This window comes from Electrophorus electricus, chromosome 21 (assembly GCF_041902795.1).
Source record: "Electrophorus electricus isolate QZ-2024a chromosome 21, ASM4190279v1, whole genome shotgun sequence".
In the NCBI taxonomy this organism is placed as follows: Eukaryota; Metazoa; Chordata; class Actinopteri; order Gymnotiformes; family Gymnotidae; genus Electrophorus; species Electrophorus electricus.
Genome location: NC_137517.1, coordinates 18,672,501 through 18,697,241, shown reverse-complemented (window position 1 = coordinate 18,697,241; position 24,741 = coordinate 18,672,501). Strand labels below are relative to the sequence as shown.

General features: G+C 41.3%; 2 long non-coding RNA genes across 3 annotated transcripts; both read right to left on the bottom strand.

Annotated features, from left to right (window-relative positions):
• Positions 1–15,803: 15,803 nt before the first annotated feature.
• LOC145652929 (uncharacterized) lies at positions 15,804–17,921 on the bottom strand. 2 transcript variants are annotated; one of them, XR_014119213.1, is made up of 3 exons: positions 17,812–17,921; positions 17,536–17,595; positions 15,804–17,002 (listed from the first exon to the last, which is right to left on the bottom strand). It is a non-coding gene; the product is annotated as an uncharacterized LOC145652929 (long non-coding RNA). The 2 variants fall into 2 exon arrangements; XR_014119212.1 differs by having other exon boundaries at positions 15,804–17,595.
• Positions 17,922–23,242: 5,321 nt separating this feature from the next.
• LOC118240607 (uncharacterized) lies at positions 23,243–24,162 on the bottom strand. The gene is made up of 3 exons (XR_004775520.2): positions 24,127–24,162; positions 23,537–23,812; positions 23,243–23,433 (listed from the first exon to the last, which is right to left on the bottom strand). It is a non-coding gene; the product is annotated as an uncharacterized LOC118240607 (long non-coding RNA).
• Between the last annotated feature and the right edge of the window lie 579 nt (positions 24,163–24,741).

Genomic DNA, 24,741 nt, shown 5'->3' with positions numbered 1-24,741 from the left:
CCTACTGACACAGACAGGAAGCAGCTCTCACAGCAAAGAGAAAACAGTCAAGTACATCAAGAAGAAGATCAGGAAGAATCCCTCTCCAGAGAAATCCATCAATCTTTTCCACTGTCTGAATGAAATGAATGATCATTCCCTAGTGCATGAAGTCCAAATGTATATGATCAGAGGAGGTTACTATCATCTAGATGGAGTCAGGCTCTCACCTGCTTTGTGGTCAGCTGTGGTGTTTGTGCTGCTGAACTCAGAAGAGGAGCTGGATGTGTTTGACCTGGGTAAATATGACCCATCAGAGGAATGTCTACTGAGACTGCTGCGAGTGGTCACAGTATCCAGAAAATCTGAGTGAGTATTTTCATTCATAGACATATTACTGTGCTGGGATCAGCACATCATTAACTCTATTGTAAAGTCATTTGTTAATTTGTGAGTGTTTCCTGAACTGTCACAGACTGCTCCCAGTGTCACTGGTCACATTGTATGTAACCACGTTTGTAACCACGCCCATGTTTGCACACCTGCACCGGCATACATAATGTCTGTATGTATTTACACTGTTGCAGGAGAGTGCAGAATTGTCAGTCTTTGTTCAGGTCATGGTAGTATTGTGTGTTATGTTTGTAACCTGTTGTACATGTTCACCTACCTGGTTTTCTGTCAGTGCCAATATATTCATCCTTCGTGTATGTATAATAAATGTCTGTCTATGTCAAGCGAGCCTGTGTGTCCTGCTCCTCACCCTGTAGTACTCGAGCCATTACATAGACCCCTTTGTAACTAATGTATCATGTACCCTAATCACTATTTAAGGTGTTAGCAAACCCACTCATTAATCCTAAAGTGCTTCTTAAGTGTCTTTGTACTGCCTTTCGTCTGACTACAGGCAGTGACCATCAAATACACCATAAAAACCTATCACACACTTCTTTCTCTCTGTCTCACTCACACACACACACACACACACACACACACACACACACACACACACACACACACACACTGTAAGTGTCTTTCTCTTACACACACTGACATTATCACTCTATGTCTCATTAATGTGTGTAATGTATGTAAAATTTCATACATGTATCTGACTGCAAATTATTATTACAAAGGTATTATAGTAAATTCTATTGTGTAGCCCAGTGTCATGAGAATATGTGTAATTACTTTTATAAAGTTTGTTAATGCTAAGACACCTGCTCTGTCAGAGGTTTACCACTCAGCTGTAATAGTGTGCTCCACTCTCCTCTAGATGGTAGAGCCCACCATGTGGCTGTGTTGTTGTTCCTGTGTTTGAGGTGTCATGTGCTTCCATGTACACACACCTGCCTCTTGCGTGTATTTAAATCCCTGGGTTAAACATCTCCTTTGTTGGTCATTGTCCTGACAGTGTCTTGTGCTCTCTGTGTGCTGCTTTGGGCTTGCTGTGGGCTTGTATATGTTTGTGTCCTGCTATCATTTTGTATTTCACATCTGTGTCCCACCCACCAGGTTTACATTTAAATTATTTAGCTGATGCTTTTATCCAAAGCAACTTACAACTTGAGGGTTAAGGGTATGGGGAGTTATGAGGAGTTCACTGTATGTCTGACTATGGAGATTCAGTGGGGGAGGGGTGGATTATGTGTTGAACATCTAACGGTGTATTAGCGTACAGACGGTGATTCACACACTTTATTTCACCTGCTGTTATTAATAAATGAAAGTAAGATTATTCATGTGGTATCTGGAGTCGAATAAACAGATCATTGTTAACATTAAACAACACAAGCGAAGGTCATCGTTTAGGTAACTAGCACATTTCCAATGAGACTGTAAAATCAATTGGTTACAATCAAGAATTATAGGTGTTTAAGAAGCAGATGTGTTTTGGTGATGTAAATACTAACAGTCTTTCATTTACCTGACACTTTTATCCAAAGTAACTTACAATTATATACAACTGAGTGCAACTTGGCAAATGAAAGTGGAGAGTTAAGTTGCTCAAGAGCCCAACAGTGACAACTTGGTAGGGGTTGAAGCAGCAACCTTCCAACTCTAAGTCGAGTACCTAAACCACTGAGCTACCGCTACCCATTACTGCGTGATTTTAGCTGTTGCATTGTTACGGATGATATTTATGATATCAGTGACAAACTGCAGGGCACGCGCATGATCACTTCTCGTGAAGTATGAAAGGTTCAGCACACGATTTTCCCACTGTATGTGAGTGTGTGTGTATGTGTGTGTGTGTGTGTGTGTGTGTGAGAGAGTGAGAGAGAGTGAGCTAATATTTACATGTTTTCAAAGACTGTAGGGATTGACATAATACAATTTAAACCTATAAGAATCATTCATCTTTCAATCCTACACAACAGGTACCAGTCTGGTGTGTGTGCACCTGTGGGATGGATGGAGATCTGACTTGGACACCACGCTGTTGACGTGGTCTGAGTCTCCCACACAGAGAAGAGGATGACCAAACACACACATGCATGGCTGTACATATGATCTCCATGGCGAAGTGTGTTAATGTGAATATGTGTGAACAATTCTTCAGCACAGGGCTGTGTGTCCTCCTCATGTCTTCCAGGCTCTGGACACCTTGACACCTGACCTGGACACCCACAGACACACACCTGACCTGTACACCACACACCTGACCTGGACACAATACGCACACATCTGACCGGATCTGAAACTCTGCTGCCTTACTGTTCTCTAGTGCTCATTATTATGATAATTACAGAGATCATTAAAGCTAAACCTGTATATGAGTGTAAAGAAAAGATTTATTAAAATAATTAAATGTAGTTGTAGTTTTATTCTTTACCCCATAAAAAGATCAACACTTTAACATTATGGGACCACCATTATGGATAAGTGGAATTGCTGTTTTCCACTGAATGTGAAACTGTACCAGAAAAACAGAAAATGTGTGTATGATGGAGTTATGTATAATATTATGATGATGAATATTATTATTATGTGGATGTTGATTTGCTTTCAGTTTGAACACAGGTGATCAGAATTTAAAATGTCTGAAGCGAGTGAATGAATATTTACTAGCTATTGTGTACTAACTACACTTATTAGCTAGATACATTAATTTCTCTAGTACAACAATAAACCAAACATCAGACTTCATTTGAACAGAGATCATGAATGTAACTTACTACTGTATCATATAACAAGAGATCATGGATGTTACACTTACTACTGTATCATACAAGCAGTAGTGAACCCATAACAGAAGAACTTTGGTAAAGAACTGGAACTGCACCTTTAATACTGAGTGTGTGTTTGTGTGACTTTCCACTGTGGATACTGTGTGTCTGCTCAGTAGAAACCCACCATTGTTTAGGGGATCAATAAACACATCATGATCACAACAAACATGCTAATGTTCATATTTTTGCTTTTCACAGAGTAGGTGCTACATGTACAGTTCTACTTATGTTAGTGTAGCTTTATGCAGTATTTACTAGGGTTACCTGTATGGTTCTACTTATTTTAGTGTAGCTTTATGCAGTATTTACTGGGGTTACCTGTACAGTTCTACTTATGTTGGTGTATCTTGGCTTTCTTACTTACACCCTATTGAGAAGAGTGTGGACACATTTGTCCCTTATTTAATGGAAGGGATTTCTTTGGTTTTATTTGCAGTTCAAGAGACGGTTCGTGGGTCTCTTGGTGTTAGTCCTGCTCAATTAATGTTTGGACATAAAGTTAGAGGACCTCTGAAACTTTTGAAAGACAGATGGCTACAAAGCAATGAGCTGCAGTTGGGACAACTACATTATGTGAGTCATTTTAAAGAACAGGTAGAGTCTGCTTGTGAACTTGCTAAAAGGAGTTAGCCACAGCTCAATCGAAAATGAAGAAAAGATACAATAAAAATGTGACAGTCCGTTCATTTCAGCCAGGTGATGAGGTGTTGGTTTTGTCGCCTCAAGTAGGGGCTTCACTGCAAACAAGATTTTCAGGACCATGTGCCATTGTGAATAAGATCAGACCAAACTGGACCAAAAACGTAAAACTTTGCCAGATCACTAGGTTAAAATGGTATATTCCACGGTCACATTCAACACCTGATGCTGTTCCTTCTGCTGTTGCTAAGTTGCTAAAAGATGAGTACGATGAGTTAGTCCTTTCTGCGGAAGTGACAGCTGTGCATTTGCCCAACTCCACTCAACTACAGGATTTATATTTATCGCTTCTAGAGCACTCTGATGTTAAGTCTTTAATTACACAATATCATGGTTTGTTTTCTGATATACCTACAAAGACCTCCGAGATAGTTTATAACATCGATGTGGGGGCTCATCCCTCAATCAAGAAACATGCATATTGAGTTAGTCCAGTAAAGTGTGCATGTATACAAGCCGAAAAGTGATACTTAGTAGAGAATAGATTTGCCGTTGTGAGCACATCCAGTCCTTTGAGTTTGCCATGCATTCTTATACCTAAGCCTGATGGTACTTCACATTTTTGCATGGACTACCACAAAGTAAATGCTGTTGCTAGAATGGGCGCTTTTCCTTTGCCACAAGTTGAAGATAGTATAGATAATATAGTGTAACAGTGAGCAGTGAGGAGGCGGACGCATGTGTGGAGATTTATTATGGGCAAATCCAAAATCAGAGTTGTTGTAGTAGTCCAGGGTCATATGACCAACACGGAAAGCAAACAGGGGAAACTGGCTATAATAGATACAAGGAAAAACTCTAAGAAAGAGTGCTAAGAAACACGAAGCCTAGGACACATGGAGTACAAACTTACAGGGATACAGAGACGGGCTTTCAAAAACATTCAGACATTAAACCAGTCAAACACGATGAACCTAACACATGCATTCAAATTAACAATGAACAGCCAAGACACAGGGATCAAGACAGGATTTAAATACATGAACCTAACAAGACTAGAAACAAGGGGCAGGTATGGAAAATCAAACAAGGGGCAGAGAAAACTACGGCAAGGAACTAAAATACACAAGACAGGGAAAACATGGAACACGGAAACTGGGAGGGACTAATTGTGACACATAATTCAGCTCGGATGGCAGTAAATTAGACCTGCTGAAGGGTTATTGGCAGGTCCCTTTGCCGTGCTTCTGGTATTTCTGCTTTTGTTACATTTAGAGAAGCGGAGAATCTCCTGCAAAGGTTGTGATAATGGATGTGGGTTCAAGTCCTTATCTGGGTGGAGTCTGCATGCTCCACCTGTTGTATTTGTGGGTTTCCCTTGGGGTCTCTGGTTTCCTCCCACAGGGAGGAACATGAAAACATGGAGGTTAGGTTGACGGGATACTCTAAATTATCCTGCATGAATGTGACCTGTGTAAGTGTATAATATCAATATCAAGTGCTGGTTGGTGCTCTGTCCTGTCTTAACCTCTGCACCTGATGCAGTTCCCTTGGGGGGGTTGTGGTTTCTAATGTGCAGGCTGTGCACAAATTGGCTTTGGCTTCTCGTTGGTGTGAGTGATTGGAGGGTAAAAGCTGATTTCTGTCTGTAAGGTGTCCTTGAGTTTGCAAAAGGTACTATATAAATGTGATTAATAATAATAGTTTATCGCAGGCACAATATACAGGTACATAGTACAGCATTCTTATTCAACAATAAGCACATAGAGATGAACTGTCCAATAGCAGTCGTAAAGAGCGAGCACAGGCTATAAATATCTGTAGGCTGGAAACTGGTAGCTGAAGTAAGTAAAAAAACTACAGGTCCCACAGAGGCAGAATATGATAGTGTACTCTGAAAGTAAACAGACAGTTTACAAAGTAAATAATTCCACTTCAGGATGCAGGAGATCAAAATTTTTAAAGGAAAAAGCACACAGACTTGGTCGCTGAGGTGAGAGAATGTGGGTAGCAAGTGTATATAAGACCAGTAGACATAGATGTTAGACCTGTAGATAGGTGTTAGACCAGTAGAGATAGGTGTTAGACCAGTAGAGATAGGTGTTAGTCCAGTAGAGATAGATGTTATAGCAGTAGAGACATATGTTAGACCAGTAGAGACATATATTAGACCAGTAGGGATAGGTGTTAGACCAGTAGAGATAGGTGATATACCAGTAGAGATAGGTGTTACACCAGTAGGGATAGGTGTTAGAGCAGTAGAGATAGTTGTTAGTCCAGTAGGGATAAGTGATATACCAGTAGAGACAGGTGTTAGACCAGTAGAGATAAGTGTTAGACCAGTAGATAGGTGCTATACCAGTAGAGATAAGTGATATACCAGTAGATAGGTGTTAGACCAGTAGATAGATGTTAGACCAGTGGAGATAAGTGTTAGACCAGTAGATAGGTGTTAGACCAGTAGATAGGTCTTATACCAGTAGAGACAAGTGTTAGACCAGTAGATAGGTGTTAGACCAGTAGAGATAAATGTTATACCAGTAGAGATAAGTGATAGACCAGTGGAGATAAGTGTTAGACCAGTAGATAGGTGTTAGACCAGTAGAGATAAGTGTTAGACCAGTAGGGATAGGTGTTAGACCAGTGGAGATAAGTGTTAGACCAGTAGATAGGTGTTAGACCAGTAGAGATAAGTGTTAGACCAGTAGGGATAGGTGTTAACCCAGTGGAGATAAGTGTTAGACCAGTAGATAGGTGTTAGACCAGTAGGGATAGGTGTTAGACCAGTGGAGATAAGTGTTAGACCAGTAGATAGGTGTTAGACCAGTGGAGACAGGTGAGAGGGAATGTCATTGTTGTAAGTGTTTCTTCCTCAGTCCTGTCTACGTCTGAAATAAACACGTCTGAACACTGAAATAAAGTCATTGAAAAGGCTCGTCAGTGGTTGTGGATGAGGAGAACAGACACTAGCTGGAGAAATGTACTATAAAGGTGGGATGGTTGAGGTGTTCAGTATTTCAGGTAGATGGAGGACTATGCATGTGAATGGGGTGTGTTGTGTCATTGTGTAATGTGATAGATCCAGATGGATCTGGTGGCACTGCGTGTACATTTGTAATGATCACACATAAAAAATAATGTTTACATGTGTAATAACCTTTTTTTTCTTTTTTGTTTTTTCTCGTGTTTTTTGTTGAGTGCATATCCCGTAAGGAGGGGATGTAGTACACAAGTTCCCCTTCCTGAACAGATGACTGTAGTTGGGACTGATCACTCAGTGGGCAGGACAATCGTGAATGGATTGACTGGGAAATAGGGAATCCCAGGAACCAGGGGGAAAAAAAAAACTTTTTTTTGGACACACGGAATTAGCAGGTTGTGGGATTTCACTTGGGGAAACCACATCTTCTCCCTCCACTTTCGTGCAGTGGAAACATACCTAGAGGTGTATGGTATTTTTATCATTCCTGACTATTGACGGAGTTTGCTGAGGGATTTACGAACATTGTTTTCCTGTCTACCAAAGGGGATGTTTGAGGTGAGCTTCGAAGTGGAAAAGAGGCTGCCGAGTCCCCATCCTGGTTTACCTTGCTCACTATTTCCTGATTACGAACACTTTTACCGCTGCCATAGTAGTTGTGTTGTCTGACCTGACGTGATATGTTTGGTATATTTGTATAATGCTACTACTTGTAGGGAATGTAGCATATACATATTGTTGAGTGTTATGAAATGTCATACATTTTTACGTTAGTTTGTGATTTTGTGAGAAAGTATTTATGAAATAGCGCTAAAGTGTTAGTCACACCACCCCAACTTTGTTTGTTTGTGAAAGAGTCCTGAGGAAAATGGGGTTAATGTCATACATTAACAGAGCCAGTGGGGCTGGGTATGGTCTTAGTCACCAGGGAGGCCAGTTATGCTTTAAGGTTAAAGAGGTGTGGCTTGGTTTAAAAGTGACTTTGGAGGGAGTTGGGGCTAGGATACCAGAGCTCACTGCTGAGACTTGTGGAGGTTTGCTGATGACACAACCATGGTGGGTCTCATCAACAAAGACAACGAGTCAGCATAAAGAGAGGAGGTGCGAGAACTGGTGAGCTGGTGTAAGGTCAACAACCTGTATCTGAATGTTGACAAGACAAAAGAAATGGTTGTTGACTTCAGGAGAGCAAGGCAAAATCACTCCCTGCTTGCCATCAATGGCTCTTCAGTGGAGATCGTCAAGAACATCAAGTTTCTTGGTGTTCACTTAGCGGAGAACCTCACCTGGACCCTGAACACCAGTTCCATCACCAACAGAAACCAGCAATGTCTTTACTTCCTTCAGAAGCTGAGGGAAGCCCATCTCCCATCACCCATCCTCACTACCTTCTATAGAGGTACTGTAGAGCATCCTGAGCAGCTGCATCATTACCTGGTTTGTGAACTGCACCGCCTTTGACCACAAGAGCCTCTAAAGAATAATGAGAACAGCTGAGAAGATCATTGGGGTCTCTTTTCCCTCCATCATGAAAATCTACATAACACGCTGCATCCGGAAAGCCACCAACATTGTGAAAAACTGGTGGGGTGGGCACTGCAGGGGCTGCTGCTACTGGTGGAGAGTGAGGCATTACTGGGCAGGAGTCGGTATCGGGGTCAACCTTGGAAACCTGCACAGACTGAAGCATCTGAAACATGCGGTTAACATCCCGCTCCCTCTTTTTCTTCTCTCTCTCTTCTGCCTCCCCCATCCAACTCTCCCATGCTCCCCAAATGACTGTAATCAGTCTTTTCTTTTCTGCCTCCCTCAAATTATACTGTATACTGTGTACATTGTAGTTTATTTTTCCCCATACAACCTCCCGGTGGAAATCCGCATTTACTCCATAATGCTATTTGAGCCGTTACGTCTGGCCCATATTTATTCTCATGTCTGTACATAACTGCGACTTCCATTTTCGAGGCTGACACTCTGATGGTGCAGCTGTTTCAGCTTTTTGTGTCTTACTTTTATTGTTACCCATCACTGCATCAATAATAAAATCAAAATCAAGATATCAATAAAATGTGTTATTAACCCATTGGTGTTACAGAATAATATTATTCTCTCACACAATCAGAGGCATCAAACAATCAATTTCATACCAATATTGGAAAGTTATTTACTACTTACTCTACATCAATTGGCTTCGGTCATCCGCACAACGCTGACACTGTCGTCCTCCGTACTAAAATAAACTTTCCCGAGTGGCCCTGATCTGCAGCTCGTCAGAGTCGACTCTTTACCGCTCGCATCCATCGACAGGAAGGGACTCTGGTGCCACTGTTTCCTTACAGTCCACCTTTTGGAGTTTACACTTTTTGCCCCAGTGTGGTCACACTGCGCCGGGTCCCAGACTTCCCTACAACAGCCGCCGGATCTGCCGTACCCTCCGTTCAATCTACGGTCGATTACAGGAGTTCAGATCCCGCCTCTGGAACTCATACTTTTCCTCTCATAGTTAACTTTTTTAATGAGTCAGGTTCTATCACTTATGTTTCATTTTTATAGCATGGTCTTTCCATAAAGTTATTTTCATTTTTATAGCATGGTCTTTCCATAAAGTTATTTTCATTTTTATAGCATGGTCTTTCCATAAAGTTATTTTCATTTTTATAGCGTGGTCTCCATAAACTTTGTGAACTTAAGGTCTGAAATTTCCAACTATGCAGAACTTTTAAAAGGAGTCTGCTTACCTTCAAAATGCAGACTTTGGAACTTTCAACCCTCACACACAGAACAATGCAGCTGTTAGGTCATCCGTCAGTTGGTGCTGATAACGGTGTGGGTCCACAGCCAAAGTGCCCGTAGTACGGGGCAACAATAAATGTCCTTCCTAAATCCTTAGTCAGTTAGTTGTAAAGTTAAACATTCAAATATAAAATGAAGATGCAGACTTCAGAATTAGTTCAAGAGAACAGCTCGTCTGTCTTTTATTGCAAGCTAACATTAACAAGCATTATTGCAGCACCCTCCAGAGAATGTTACAAGTGCCTGTTAACACTTTTTTATTACCTCAATGCTCTGGCATTACTCAATGATGAGGTAGATAAGATTCGCTGTTTAACAAAACCGCCCAGCCCTAGATCTCCTCTTGGGAAAAGAGGGAGGCGTCTGCAAGGTCATTAATGAAACATGTTGTTTTGACATCCCTAGTTATAACAACATTACTGACATCACTTCGCCCATGAAGGCCGCTATTGCTGAGCCTCCACTTGCTGATGATTCTTGGTTCAGTTGGCTGACGGGCCTTGTCAGCCCTTGTCGGCTCTTGGAGATCTTGACTCATAAATGTATTCGCCCATAATCTTGATTATTGTGTTGATTCTTGTTTGTGGACCCTGCTTATTGTCACTGCTGTCTTCTTTCATAACTCGCATTTCTACCTCCATGATTAATCATGCTAATGTTGCCTTGGTACCTGTGTATGAGAAAGGTTTATATACTGATATGTGAATCAAAGGGGGGAGTGTTAGATACTGGAGCCTTTCTGCCTTCAGGCACCCAACGCAATGTCTCTGCCTATCAGCCATGACATGACGGCTTGACTGCAAGCTGGTCACCTGAGGTCATCCGCTCCCTCTTCTTGTCTCCTTTACCCCTCCCTTTCTCTTTCTTCTCTCTCTCTCTCTCTCTCTCTCTCTCTCTCTCTCTCTCTCTCTCTCTCTCTCTCTCTCTCTCTAAGCACAGGAGTGGCTCATGGCGGGCACGGGAACAGCTCGTGGCTCGTTCATGCAGAGAACATCTAATCTTTACTAACCTTGCTTTTTTCCTTTCTACATAGACCCTTAGAACATGCCTCACTTTTCCCCATCATCCTGTAGATTTAGGTAGTAGATATAGGACATATATATATATATATATATATATGTGTGTGTGCTTTCCTCAATAAAGTGGCTCTCTTGATTCACTACCCTGGTGTCAGTTTTTCTTGACTTGGAAAACTTCCCCGTATCTGGCTACAGAGGACAAAGGGCAGAGGGTAACTTAGAAGATATCAAACCTGAAGTACTGGTCACTTTGAACCAGTTTCTAACAGCCTGGTGTCAGAAGTTGGATACTGTGCAAGTTAGTGATACCCCATTTAATGTGTCTGCTTCCTACTCAGTATGTCTGTGTTTAAATTTAGTTTAAATTCAGTTTAGGAGTGTTTTTGTCTCTAATAAAGTGGAAGAAGTCTTGTCCATTGGCACGAACTGAATGCTGAATTCTGTACGTACTGGTTATCCTGCCTGCTGATAGTGTGGAAGAAGTCTCGTCTGTTGGCATGAGCTGTACAAACTTGTTATCCTCCCTGTTGAGAAGGTGGAAGAAGTCTCATTTGTTGGCATGAGCTGAATTTTGTGAACACTGTGTAAAGATTTGTTATCCTGCCTGAGACTTATTGAAACACAATTTACTGTTTATTGGTGAACCCTCCCTCCTCTGTACCAATTTGAGCGCTCTTTGTATAGTTATATACTTGTGATTTTTGCTGTGTGACCCATGGGTTCTGGTATTAGTTATGTAAAACACAAAAAGGGGGAAACCCCAAAGAATTGGATATCCCAGTGTGGTTTGGGCTCACATTGTGATCCGTACACTGATTGTCTGGCTGGTTGGGCTGGGTTTAGACATTATCCATGTAGAGGCTTGTTTGAACGGGATTTTATAGTGCACTGTGCTATGTTTATTTATGAGGGATATGGGGACGCTAGCTGGGATGTTCAGTATATGAAGAATTCTTGGCAGACCTGGAATAAGGTCAATCCGATGTGGGACAAGGCGCATGGTGTAAAACCCAATAAGATGCCTGGGTCTGAAATAGCTGTTTTTGCTGCCACACAACTGAAAGGATCCCTTCATCCACTTGTGAAGCATGCACTGATAAGACAGGCTCCTGCTCAGGCAGATGTTTCTGTGCAGAAGGCCACAAACACATCTGAGCTAGATCAGGAATCTGAGAGGGGGCCTTCTGGAGGAGGAGGGGACACACCTGCCATCTATTCTAACCTCACCTCTCTACAGCAGGGTGAGACTTCGGGACATGGCTCCAGCCCACCCACTCCCCCTGAATAGTTCTGCTCCATTCATGATGCTGGGTGAGAAACTGTGTAGAATTATGCCTCCTAACATGACTGATATTAAAAATATTTGTGACAGTTTACCTGATATGACTAATGTTTATGCATTTGTGGATGCTTTAAAGGGATGCACCAAATATGCTCAATTAATAGGACCTGATTTCAGGACCATTCTGATGTGTTGTTTACAGCACAGGTTTACTGAGGAGGAGCTGATTAATGGCATTAAGTCACTGCAACAATGTTTATTACTGGGCCCAGCACACTAACGTTGACACCATTTATCAAGACCTGAGGGAATTCCTACTTAAACTACAGGCCTCTCAGAGAAATATATATGTGGCAACCAACTGCAGATATGGCCCTGATGAGCTGTGCTTAGTGTTTGTTTCCTGTTTTTCTAAGGCCTGGACTGCGCAGACGGGCCTTGGACCAACCTCTGAGTCAGACAGGAACCTGTACAAATCAATTTGTCTGCAAAATATGAATCCCCAACATGCAAAAACTCTGTGGTGTAACACAGGGAACCTCTTTAGTAAGTCCCTGAATTACAGGCTGCAGGCATGTACAATAGAGCAACCAGTCCCTGCCATGGCTAGCACCCAGTCTAAGAAGAACTTGGAGTGCCATTATTGCCACAAAAAGGGTCATTTTGCTTGTGAATGCCATAAGAAATGGTGGGATGAGTCAAGGTCAAAGAATGACGATGGGAAGGGTCAGCAGCCCAGGGACATATTCCAACATCCTAGTAATTGTCAGGCTGTGCCTGCCTTCCCATCCAGCACTGCCATCTGGACAATGATCCGAACCAGTTTACAGGTTTAAATGCCATCCTAGCTAATGATGTTCATTTGCTTCCCGTTACTGATCTGCTGGTCAATATCTGTTCTTATTCATTTTTGGACTCCAATGCCACTTATTCATCCTTTAGCTCGCACTGTTATACTGGTCCAGTCACTGGCTCATCCGTTAGCTCTGTGGGAATTTCAGGGGTCCCTGCAGACTGTCCTAAAGTGCACTCTCTGGCTGTTAGAAGTCCGGATGCCCCTCAATTTTTTTGATGCATCAGTTTGTAGTTATTCCTGGTTCTCCATTTAACCTGTGACCATTCGAGGATACCTAGGATGCGGGGATGAGGCACGATGAAACAGGCATTTATTCTTACGAACATTCAAAAACAGAAGACAAGGCCCTAACGCTATGCACATCTCAAACATCAACAAACACGTTACGACACAGGAGACGTATATACACTAAAGACGATTATACATAATGCAAAACAGGTGGATAACATGAGAGGTTATGGCAACATGGACGATCACACACCCACACACACACCAAGATGTTTGAGGAGGGGGCAGGGCCATAACGTGACAGAACCCCCCTTTAAGGGCACGACTCCCGGCATGCCAGCTAAACGGGCTGCGGACCCGAGACCAATGCCAAACGGAGAGGCCAGAGGACAGGGCAGTCCGCCCCGGGCTAGCATGAGCAGGAGCACAGGGAGGAACACTGGGACTAACACAATGACAGACACAGGAATGCACACACTGATGGGGACTGACATGGACACAGAGCAGAACAACAGGACAGGCACATGTATGGTAACGGGGAGAGACATGGTGACGGGAACAGGCACAACACTACACAAATTAAACAGTCTGTGAAGCTTGGTGCTGGGGGCTCGTCGTCCTCGGAGCTCGTGACGTTGTTCGGAGGGGGAGGTCTCCCCCTAGAGCACCTTGCCCTGGGCAGAGCCTTAGGAGAGGCCTTGGTTGCTGGTGGCTCATCACCCTTGGAGCCCATGGTATCAGTCTGAGCGGAGGGATCCCGCTGAGGTACCTCCTCCACCTCCATCGACGGGTCCTCATCCTGATCGGACCACCGGTCCAACTCCAGCGTGATGTCACTGCGCTCCCTTCGCTCTTCATACTCCGCATAGCCCTCTGTGAGGTCCATTTAGGACCCTACAAATTCCACTGCCAAGTACCCAGTGGGTCCCTCCCCCGTTGTGATCCCATGGATTGAAGCCCGGATGAGTGATGGTCTCGCCGCAGTAAGGGAGAAGTCCGCAGTGTCCGACTCCGAGGACTAGAAATCATTATACCAGTTGTTTTGGTCAGACATAGTCCCGTGTGACTCCTCCACTTCTGCACCTGGACCATGCTCTCCTATTGCAGGAGTCAGGAGGGTACCCGAGAACATGGAATGCATCTTTTCCCCTTCTTCCCCTTCTTCTTGCCCTTCCCAGGTATCCTTCTTCGGTTCGTGTTGGGTCACGATTTGATGTTTAAAATGAATCTCTCTCTCTCTGTTGAGCAGGGAAAAATGATGATCCATTCCAGACCAAATATCTTTATGTTTACAGACATGCTGGGCCAGCCTAGCAACACAGCAAAGCACTCTATATTTCCTGAGCTGGAAGACATCCCTAAATCTCTGTGGGCCGCCCATAAGAATGATCTAGATTATCCGCCCTACAAGGCTCGACTCAAGCATGGTACCGCTGTTTACTGTAAACAGTATCCGCTATCTCCTGAAAAAGAAGCAGGTCTGTCACCTATCAATGACTCCCTGCTCACCCAAGGTGTAATCATTCCCACTGTGTCACCCTATAATACCCCTGTAAACCCAGTGCGTAAACCAGGCGGTAAGGGGTGGAGATTTACACAAGATCTCAGGTACATTAATAATATAGTAGCTCCTATAGCCCCGCTGGTGCCTGATGTGTCTGCCATTTTAAACACTATACCTGCACACCATCACTATTTTACTTTTGTAGATATTTGCTCTGCCTTTTTCTCTGTACCAATCCACCCAGACAGCCAAGCACTTTTCGCATTTACATTTCAGGGTAGGCAATACACGTGGTGCCGGCTCCCCCAAGGCTTCCTGGACCCCCTGGCTGTGTTCTCTGCTGTTGTAAGAGAAAGGGAGGAGTAAAGTACGCAAGAAGAGGGAACGGACGACCTCGGGCAACCAGCTAGCGCGCAAGCCATCATGTCATGGCTGATAAGCAGAGACCTTGCATTGGGTGCCTGAAGGCAGAAAGGCTCCAGTGTCTAACAATAATAATAAAACAAAAAAAAACACCAATGCAATTCTTTATTTGAAATATAATCTTTAGAGGCTTGTATTACTAAAACATCAATAAAATGATCCAACCAGTTAAAAGGGTTTCAGATGTTGTGTTTTGAGTCTCAGTGCCCTCACACACATACTGAGAAAATCAGACCTGACAACAAAGAGGAAAGTGACGTCCACACACACACGAGACCAGAAAACATGTGAGGAACCAAAGTTTAACCCGAGTGAGTTTAATGTGTGGTGGATAAACCCTAAACACACATCCAGTACCACAATCTGAAACAGCAGGCAAAGGTCAAAAATACCAGAAGTAACAAAGTAACAGAGAGACAAAGCAACAGTAACAGACAAAAGTCAGATCAAAACCTGTCAGACTGATGAAGACTTAAAGAACGCTTTGGGATTGCAGACTACAAAGTAGCAGCAAGACTCCCCAACTAAACTACACAACAAGAAAATCTTAACCACACTAATACTAATCACCAAAAAAGGTGCAACACAATAGAGTGATTGACAAGAGGGAGGAGCTGCAGTGGGGCTGATCCCTGGTGACCAGAGGTAGTGCCCTCCTGAACCAGTGGATCGGTCCATTTCTGTGATACTGACTGTGATACATATTTAATATCCTTCAGTCTGTAGTGGTGTGTCTCACTGGGGATGCCTACTAGAGAACAACAACAGGATTAGGATTAAGGTTAGGATTAGGGTTAGGTTTAGGGTTTAGGGTTAGAATTAGGGTTAGGATTAGAAATTCAGCAGTGAATAATCAGGAGACTGTACTGATCCTCAGAGTCCTGATGTTTATTTACGCACATATAAAAACTTCAGATCAAATTTTTATTCATCAAAAATAAGGGTGCTAATCTAACAATGAGTAGTTAATTCAACAACAGACATGAGATCAGGAGGAGATGAAGAAGTAGGATAGACAGAGAGAGACAGGAGAAGGAGAGAGGAGGATGATAGAGAGAGAGAGGTGTGGATGAAGCCTAAGAGTCATCACCTTCTGAGAGTCATCACCTCCTGACCTTGATACCTCACAGACAGACACCACGGCACAGAAGGCTTACAGAGACATTTAGAAAAGTACAGAAAAACAAACATAATATAAAACTTAATCAAAAATAATCACAAAATAAAAAAAAAATATTGATTCCTTCACCCTAGTGAGGCTCACTACAGAAGATCACCAGGATTAGAGTTAGGGTTGAACCCTAGTGAGGGTCACTACAGAAGATCACCAGGATTAGGGTTAGAGTTAAACCCTAGTGAGGCTCACTACAGAAGATCACCAGGATTAGGGTTAGGGATAAACCCTAGTGAGGCTCACTACAGAAGATCACCAGGAATCTCCAGGTCATTTATTTACAAAGTGCTGCAGTTACATAACACTGCAAAAAAAAATAAAATTCTTGGCTCAAAGGTTAAAAGGTGGAGTATAATGTGTCTCTCTGAGTGACTCTAGTAACAAACACACAAACATAAACAGTCACTCAATCACAAGCTTCAGAACTGCTGAAAAGACAGAAGGTCTGTTGGCTGTGAAGCCCCACAGAACTCATACACTCATCAACTCTACAGAGAAGGAACTCCAACACCACTGAATCTGATTCTCCTGGAATGTTTTTGCTACAACCATTAAACTTCATATGAAGATTTATATGATAAAACAAACAAAACAATTATAATGTTATCAAGCATTTCTATACTAAGAGTGAAATTAGTATGTACATTATGGTAAAACTACACTTTCACTGTAAGAGATTTTATCTCGAACCTGTTACATCTCCATCTGTTATAAAACATCTTCCTGTTGTAGACATGAGTATCTGAAATGGTCATTTAAAATGTGTTTAAACCAAATAAATGAATGAACACTTGGATAAGAGGGTTTACACTCCTGGTCTTGTAGAAGCTTGAGTGAGTAACACAGGAGGATGAACTCTGTTTCCCAGCAGTCTGTGCTGTTCCTCAACAACCTTGACAAAGATGATTCAGAAAACATTCATTAGGATCAGTCATTATTTCTGTTTAATGTCCATAGAATCACTGTCAGTTCAACTCCACACTACCTGTCCTATATTTAATAAAGTTGGTAGGTTCAGTCCTGTGCACATAAACAGTGAAGGGCTCTTACATGTTTCAGGATTGTTTATTAATTATTATAAACCTGAGAAGAAGTCACTTTGCATTGTTATTCAGTTTCACTTGAAACAAGGTTTAAAATGAACACTGGCTCCTTTTTCACTGAGTCATATTTATTAAAAAATAAATCCAACCACAGCAGCTGGTACTGACAGTAATGAATGAAGTGGAGATCAGTGAGCACTCTATGGAGTGATATCTGCTGACTGGCTTCAGTTCTGTTTCCTTCATTGTTAGCTGGTTTTGAAGGACTGGTTTAAGCTCTTCTTATGACCAGTTATAGTGTTCCTTTAGGTCTTTGGGTCCAGTAGTGGCTCAGTACAGCCTGGTACCTCTGAAATCATACCATAGATCTTGGAGCTCTGACCTTTGTGTGAGTCCTGCCTCAGCTCTGAGTATACAGTGTCTGCCCCCACACTGCTCTTCTCTAGTAGGGACAGAAGAGCCTGAATTACACCACAGGAATAAGTCCAACCCTCCAAATGATTAAACAGAACATGACCTGAATAACCTACAGTGGGTAACTAAGCACACAATGTTACTAAGCAGTGAATCAAAACATAGAATCTTAAGAGTTATTCAGGTCAGCTGTATCTTGGTGTGTCACTGCTGTAGGTGACTAAAGTTTCTCCTTTTCATGTACCTTCTTTTTTCTTTGCTTTCTGTTTTGGTTTCAGTTTGATCTCAGCATAAGTAATTTCACTGGGTCCAGCACCAGTGTCTGCAGTAACAGAGAAAAAAACCAAAGCAAACACAGGCGTGACCTCTCACTGACCTTTAGTGTTCTAACCCACCAGCCAATAACATCTCATCTTACACGCTTCATTCCCACAATGTACTGCTGCTGCTTTTGGAGACCAGCATGTGTTTCCTTTGTCTCATGTGATGATTATATAGTAGATATATATAGTAGTATACATACAGTAGAGTGATGTGAATCAGAGTGTATTCTTCAGTGTGTTGTTATATAATACCTGTTACTTATATGTATAATAGAGTGATGTTGTGTATGAGTTGTGAATTAAATCCCAGTGTGAGGGAGATGTGGATGTACCTTTATTCATGCTTTTTTGCGATGTTTCATGACCTGAGCATAAGTGACATCACTGAGATCATCTGCAGGTTCATCTGACACAGAGTACAGTGTGTTTATCACAGTGTACAGTGTGTTTATCATAGAGTACACTGTGTTTATTACTAAAAGAGGTTTCTGGGCTTTACTGTATAGCTGCACTCTGTCCAACTCTTTCACTACTACACTCAGTGGGAAATGAAATCGTTACCTGTGCTGCTCCTGTCTGCTGGCTTAGCTGTGTCATATATGTGGGCAGCTTCTGGGGTTAAAGGAAAATAAAGCTAAATTGAAAGATTACTGGACACAGTAGAGAATGAATCACAAGTGATGAACGATTATTTAAATTGTCTTAGAGAAGATAAAGCTTTAAGTTAATTGTTAATAATGAAAGTTGTTGTTGTGTCATGGTCTGAGCAGTGTGCAGTGGTGTGACTGACACCCTTCACCTCCTGACTCTCTCTGGGTCTGATCTGATGTCTGATTGATGTCTGACTGACTTGCAGTACAGCGACACAGAGATTCTGCTCCAAGGCAACATGGAAATAAAGGAAAAGTGTTTAATACTGTAAACAGGTTTGATGATGTGTATCATACAAACATATAATATTTAAACTATTCATAAATGACCTGCAGTTGATCTCAGACCTTTGTTGGTTTTGTAGCACCACAGCAGGATCAGTAAGAGGAAGAAGACAACCAAACTCGGTCCCACAGTCAAACCAACCAGGCCAAGAGAGGAAGAATCATCAACTGAACTCATAGGAACAAAAACATCACATGAATCAAAATGATTTGTCACACGTCTCTGCTCCAGACTATGTGAGGTCACTGTGTACTCGATTCTTCAACACAGTAGGGGGCGCTATTAGTGAGATCAGGTCTTGTAGTGCAGGGTGCAAACAAATGCTTTTAAACCGGGGTGCCAAAACAACAGTCTTGTGTATTATTTTTTAAGATCCATTATAAGTTGGTAATGATATTAACAAGAAATGTAGTAAGTTTGCATTTCACAGCTATAATACCATGCAGTATTACTGGAATAAAGGTACATTTACAGTATATTTTTTACCCTTAATAAGTAAACACAATACATGTGGACTGCGTGTGTTCTGCTAATTTCTAAAAAGAGTTTAAATGAGTAAAATAGATGTTAAATTCATGAAATGACTGTGATCTTACCATGTACAGCCAGAGTTACTGTACACCTACTGTGTACAGTTACTGTGGACCTAAATCTATCACACAGATAACCAACACAATGTTTTCTATAATTCTACATTTTAAACTCACTAGTATACAGAACTAAATCTAAATCTTTCACACAAGTCATTGCTGTCTGGTCCTGTACATGTTTTAATGTTGAATAAATCCATAAATTCAGGAACACATAAAGCATGTCCTGTAGCAGATATGACAGCTTCCTGTTATTCAGAAAATTAAACATTTTCTGATTTGCGTTGTCATATTTCTACTAAAGTGTAATTGACTGCTGCCCTCTAGTGGCCAATCTGTGCACATGTCCAAGACTCCACAGTACATGTAGTGACACTTGTAATCTAATATTGTGCCAACTTTTACTGAGGGTTGACAAGTACTGATATTGTTGAATATCTAACTGATAAATTTAATTTCTATGGTAGTTATACACTGTAAACTGTTCCTCACCAGTAAGGTTTACCCAGAGTGCATCACTGTAGTTTGTGTAGTAGACTGGGTTTCCTCTGCCAGCTCTGCACCAGTACTGGCCTCCATCAGAGGGCGCCACTGAGCTGATGTTGTAGGAGTTTGCTGCAGTGTTGGACTCATTCTCAGGTTTCTGTGTGTGTCTGGACCAGTAAAAGCTCCATCCAGCAGACTGGTCCAGCTTACAGTGCAGAGTCACTGGGTTTCCCACCAGTGCAGCTCCTGTAAGGCTTGATGTGAGTTCAGGTGTAGGTTTAACTGCGGATGGAGATGAAACACAGTTCAGGACATGTAAGGGCAGAGCGCATATAGATATCTTGACTAAATGACTAACATTCTCAGATTAAAAATAGATGAAGTATTTTAGTAGTTTAAATATTTTAAAATAAAAACAAGAGACTCTCAGTAACATGGTGTGGCAGTAGTGAAGCAGTAGATTAATCAACAGACTTTTAATTAACTGTTTATATCAGATTTGTTTATAATCTGATGAATTCAGATGTTTTTCATGTTATTTGGGTGTCCAAGTTCATATCTGTAGATGTTAACCTGTGAAGTCACTGAACATGTAACGGGTATAATACATACCATCTTAGCATACTCAACAAGCTGTTATACACATGCTGTTAACATTCTGTAACTGGATTTTAACTGGACTTTGAGATGGGGTTGGTGTCAGGATTACAGTCCTGCTCATTCAAATGTGAGTCTGAGGGTTTCTCTACTCAATATTTGTGTCCAATTCGATTGCACAGTCTGAACCAACCCAGGCTCCATTGTAGAAATTACACAGTACTTAGTAAGTACAAAGTAAGTTTGCATTTCAGTTGCATTTCATTTGCATTTCAGTACCATGTAGTGTAACTGTAATTACAGTACAGGTCTAATACCATGCAGTGTAACTGTAATTACAAAATATATCTAATACAATGTAGTGTGTAATTACTTTGGATCTACAATTTCTGTTTTGCCTAGTAAACACAATACATGGAGTGTGCATTATGCTGCTGAATACAAATAGTGTAAATTATTTAACAAACAATAATTTAAGTTATTGAAATAGACATTAAATTCCTGAAATGACATTAATCTTACCATGTACAGTGAGGGTAACAGCGTTACTGTACTGTGATGTTGTTGGTCTGTCATGTCTCTCTCCTCTACACTGGTACTGATCCCCATTAACTACAGCATCTCCACTGATGGTGAGAGTGTCTCTGTTTACAGTGTCAAACACAGACTGAGACACTGTAGTCCACTGACTCTGAGCTTTCCTCTTCTACCACTGATATGTCCACCCATCATAACCCTGAACCTCACACTTCAGAGTGACTGACTCTCCAGTGAACACAGGACTCTGAGGCTCCACAGTCAGTGTAGTTGGGGGTAAATCTGTGGAAAGAGATGGAGAACACTGCATGTTACAGCTGACTGACCCCAAGTGTCTTCCTGGAGTCAATCTGTATTTACTTATATTATAACAAACAGGTTAGACCCACGATGCTGCATTCGAATCCGTTAATCACTTTGTTTTGTGGAGATTATCTGGAGATTATGTGGGATCTGATTGTGATTGGAGTGTAAAATGTGAACACATGACTGTGAGTTACATAATTATTCCATCCAGTACCACGTTGGACACTTTGTCCAGTAATGTGACACTTGTAGGTGTAATGGTGGTGATAGTACAGTAGGAGTAATGTGGTGATGGTACAGTAGGAGTAATGTGGTGATAGTACAGTAGGAGTAATGTGGTGATGGTACAGTAGGAGTAATGTGGTGACAGTACAGGTGGTTCTTAAAGTCAACAGAAATGAATACAAATGTTTTTATTGTCTAAAATGCTACCAGCCAGTCCTAGAATTAAAATGGCCCCTAGTTTTCAAATAGATACTACGCCACTGGAACCAGTTATCTACAATATATCCAGCAATGTAATAGCATTTTATTTTTCTATAATAAATTAGTGTATTACAAGTAAATTTAAGCCTTAATTAATGTAACTGGATTACATGTGAACGATTTATGTTACATTTATGTAAATACTGATTCCCACCACCAGATGGTGATATTGCCTTGAGTACTTGGGTTACTGTAATTTGATTTCCTATTTCTGCTGTGGAAAGAATATGTAGAAAACATCTATTCTGTCTCTTAGAAAATTATGGGTAACAGTTACGTTAGGTAGCTTGAATGACTAAATGTAAGCAATGTATATCCATAGTCTCAAATACTAAAATGCATATGAAAATACAAATATATAAACTGAAGAGAGTTCAGTCAGGGACAGGACATGGTGTTCATGGTGTTTACAGTAAACTCAGTACAAGCGTAAATTCACTACATGGAGTCTCACCTTGCACTGTGATGTTCACAGGATTACTGCTCCAAGATTCAGAATTATAAAATGATTTTCTTGCTAACATACATTTGAAGCTCTGGTTAAATTTGAAGCTCTGTTTAAATTAGTGTAATAATAAAGATGTGAAATCTTTAAATTCTGACCTCACACACAATCACCCAATTATTGGAAAGCAAACTAACGTCTCTCTCATACACACACACACACACACACACACACACACACACACACACACACACGCACACACACACACACACTGAGAACATGTTAAACAGCTTTTCTTATTAACTCTAGTTTTCTTAGTCAGTAAGTGATCGTTCTATATATTGTGAACTATAATATCCTGTTATCAAACATTTCCTTTTCTCCTTAACTAGTGAGTGCACTACATGTAGACTCACTGTGCACTGTGATGTTAACAGGATTGCTGCTCCCTCCAGATTCAGACTGACACCAGTACACTCCACTGTGGTATGTGTAGAGGTATCCGATGGTGCATGTAGATCCTGTAACTGATCCCCAGTCTGATGAACAATCTGACACCCTCCCACTGTGTGTGTATCCTCTCACTCTCCATCCAGTAGAGTCACTCTGTCCCTCACAGCTCAGTGAGAGAGAGTCACCACTAAAGTGTTGAGTTCTGCTGGGACTGATGATCAGAGAGACTGGAGGAGACAGACCTTAGAAACAGAAATTATACATCACATATGTTATTGTTATTGTCTTATCATAGCAAGAGTGTAGTGAACACATTTAACATGGAAAGATTACAACCAGTTTGATGCCTCCTTTGATAATAGAAAACTGCTTTATTCATATCTAGTTAATAACATCTAGCTAGGCTTTTGATTGTATTTATGTGATTATCTGATGTTTCACACAAACTCCTGTTTGATGTAGAGCAGCAGGACTGAGAGTGTAGGAGCCTCCAGCTCCTCTGATGCTGTCTGAGAGGAGCTCAACACAATACCTCACATAGCCATGATTTTGTGTTACTGGAGTTAAACATTCTCTGTAGGGAACAGCTCTGTACCAGCTGAATGTCCAGCCTGTAGAGGAGTCTCTGACCTCACAGCTTAGACTCACTGAGTCTCCTTCAGTCAGCCAACTCTGTGGAGACACACTCAGTACTGCCTGGGCTCTCTCTGTAACACAGCAAATATAAAATCCTGGGTGTTTAAAATCACGCACACACAATAACAACCTTGCTATGAATGTCTATTGGCTAAATTCACAGTCCAAACTCACCTGACACAGTTAATGTAACAGCATTACTGATCTCTGAGCTCTGAGAGTCTCTTCCCCTGTACCCGCTGCAGGTGTATGTACCACTGTCATACTGTGTAACAGAGCTGATCATGTATGGATTGTATGTGGTGTGTGGGTAGAGACTGTAGTTATTCTTATACCAGCTGTATGTCCACCCAGTGTCTCCTTCTCCCTGTATGTCACATCTGAGTGTCAAAGTCTCTCCTCTGAACAGCTGATTATCAGGACTTACACTCACAACAGCTTTAACATGACCTGCAGAAACATTAAACATTTGAATTCTTCATTCAGTTACTTTGAAAACAAATAAATTACACAGATCTAAATCTAAATCTACCACACCAGTCAGTGCTGTCTGGTCCTGCACATGTTTTAATACTAAATAAATTCATTAATTATAAAATACATACACTAAAATGCTAAATGTGTAAATTAATACATTTAAAATAGCAACTTTTCATAAATGTCTAATGACATCATTCCATCATTCCATGTTTCATCTAATAGCTGAATAGAGTTAGTAATGGCAGTTTGGGTTTTAAATAATATATAAACAGAATATAAATCACCTTGAGCAAGTCCAGCTTGAACAAATGAAATCAGCACTATAAACATAAAAGAGGGAACATATGAATATGAACAATTAATTAATTTATTAAAGAAAACACCTGACAGCAAAACATTTCAGACACAATTAAAATAAAAGTATCATCATGTACACACATGGGGGCATCGGTGATTTATGTTTCTGTGGACAGTGGTGTGTGCTGTGGTATGAGCAGATTCACTACTGCTGTTTCACAGTTCCACAGTGTATGTTACTTATGGACATCCTATCCAGCATTCTCTAAGTGTTTAGAAGGTTTATGAAGAATGAACACACTGTGTAACGTGGAGCGATAGAGAGCTGGACGCAGACGCTGAGAAGAGCGAGATTTATTAAGGGCAAATCCAGAATCTGGGTCATTAAGACAGTCCAGGGTCACAGCACCAATACGAACAGATCCAGGAAATATATTAAACAGAAAGAAAAACATGAAAATCTGGAAAATAAATCAACAAACCGAGAGAAAACAGGGTACAGATACACAGACAACAAGGCAGAACCCAGAACACTGACTGAATAAACGTGAAACAAGACAAACGCTCAAACAACTACAGAAAACCAAAGTGCTCAAAATTCG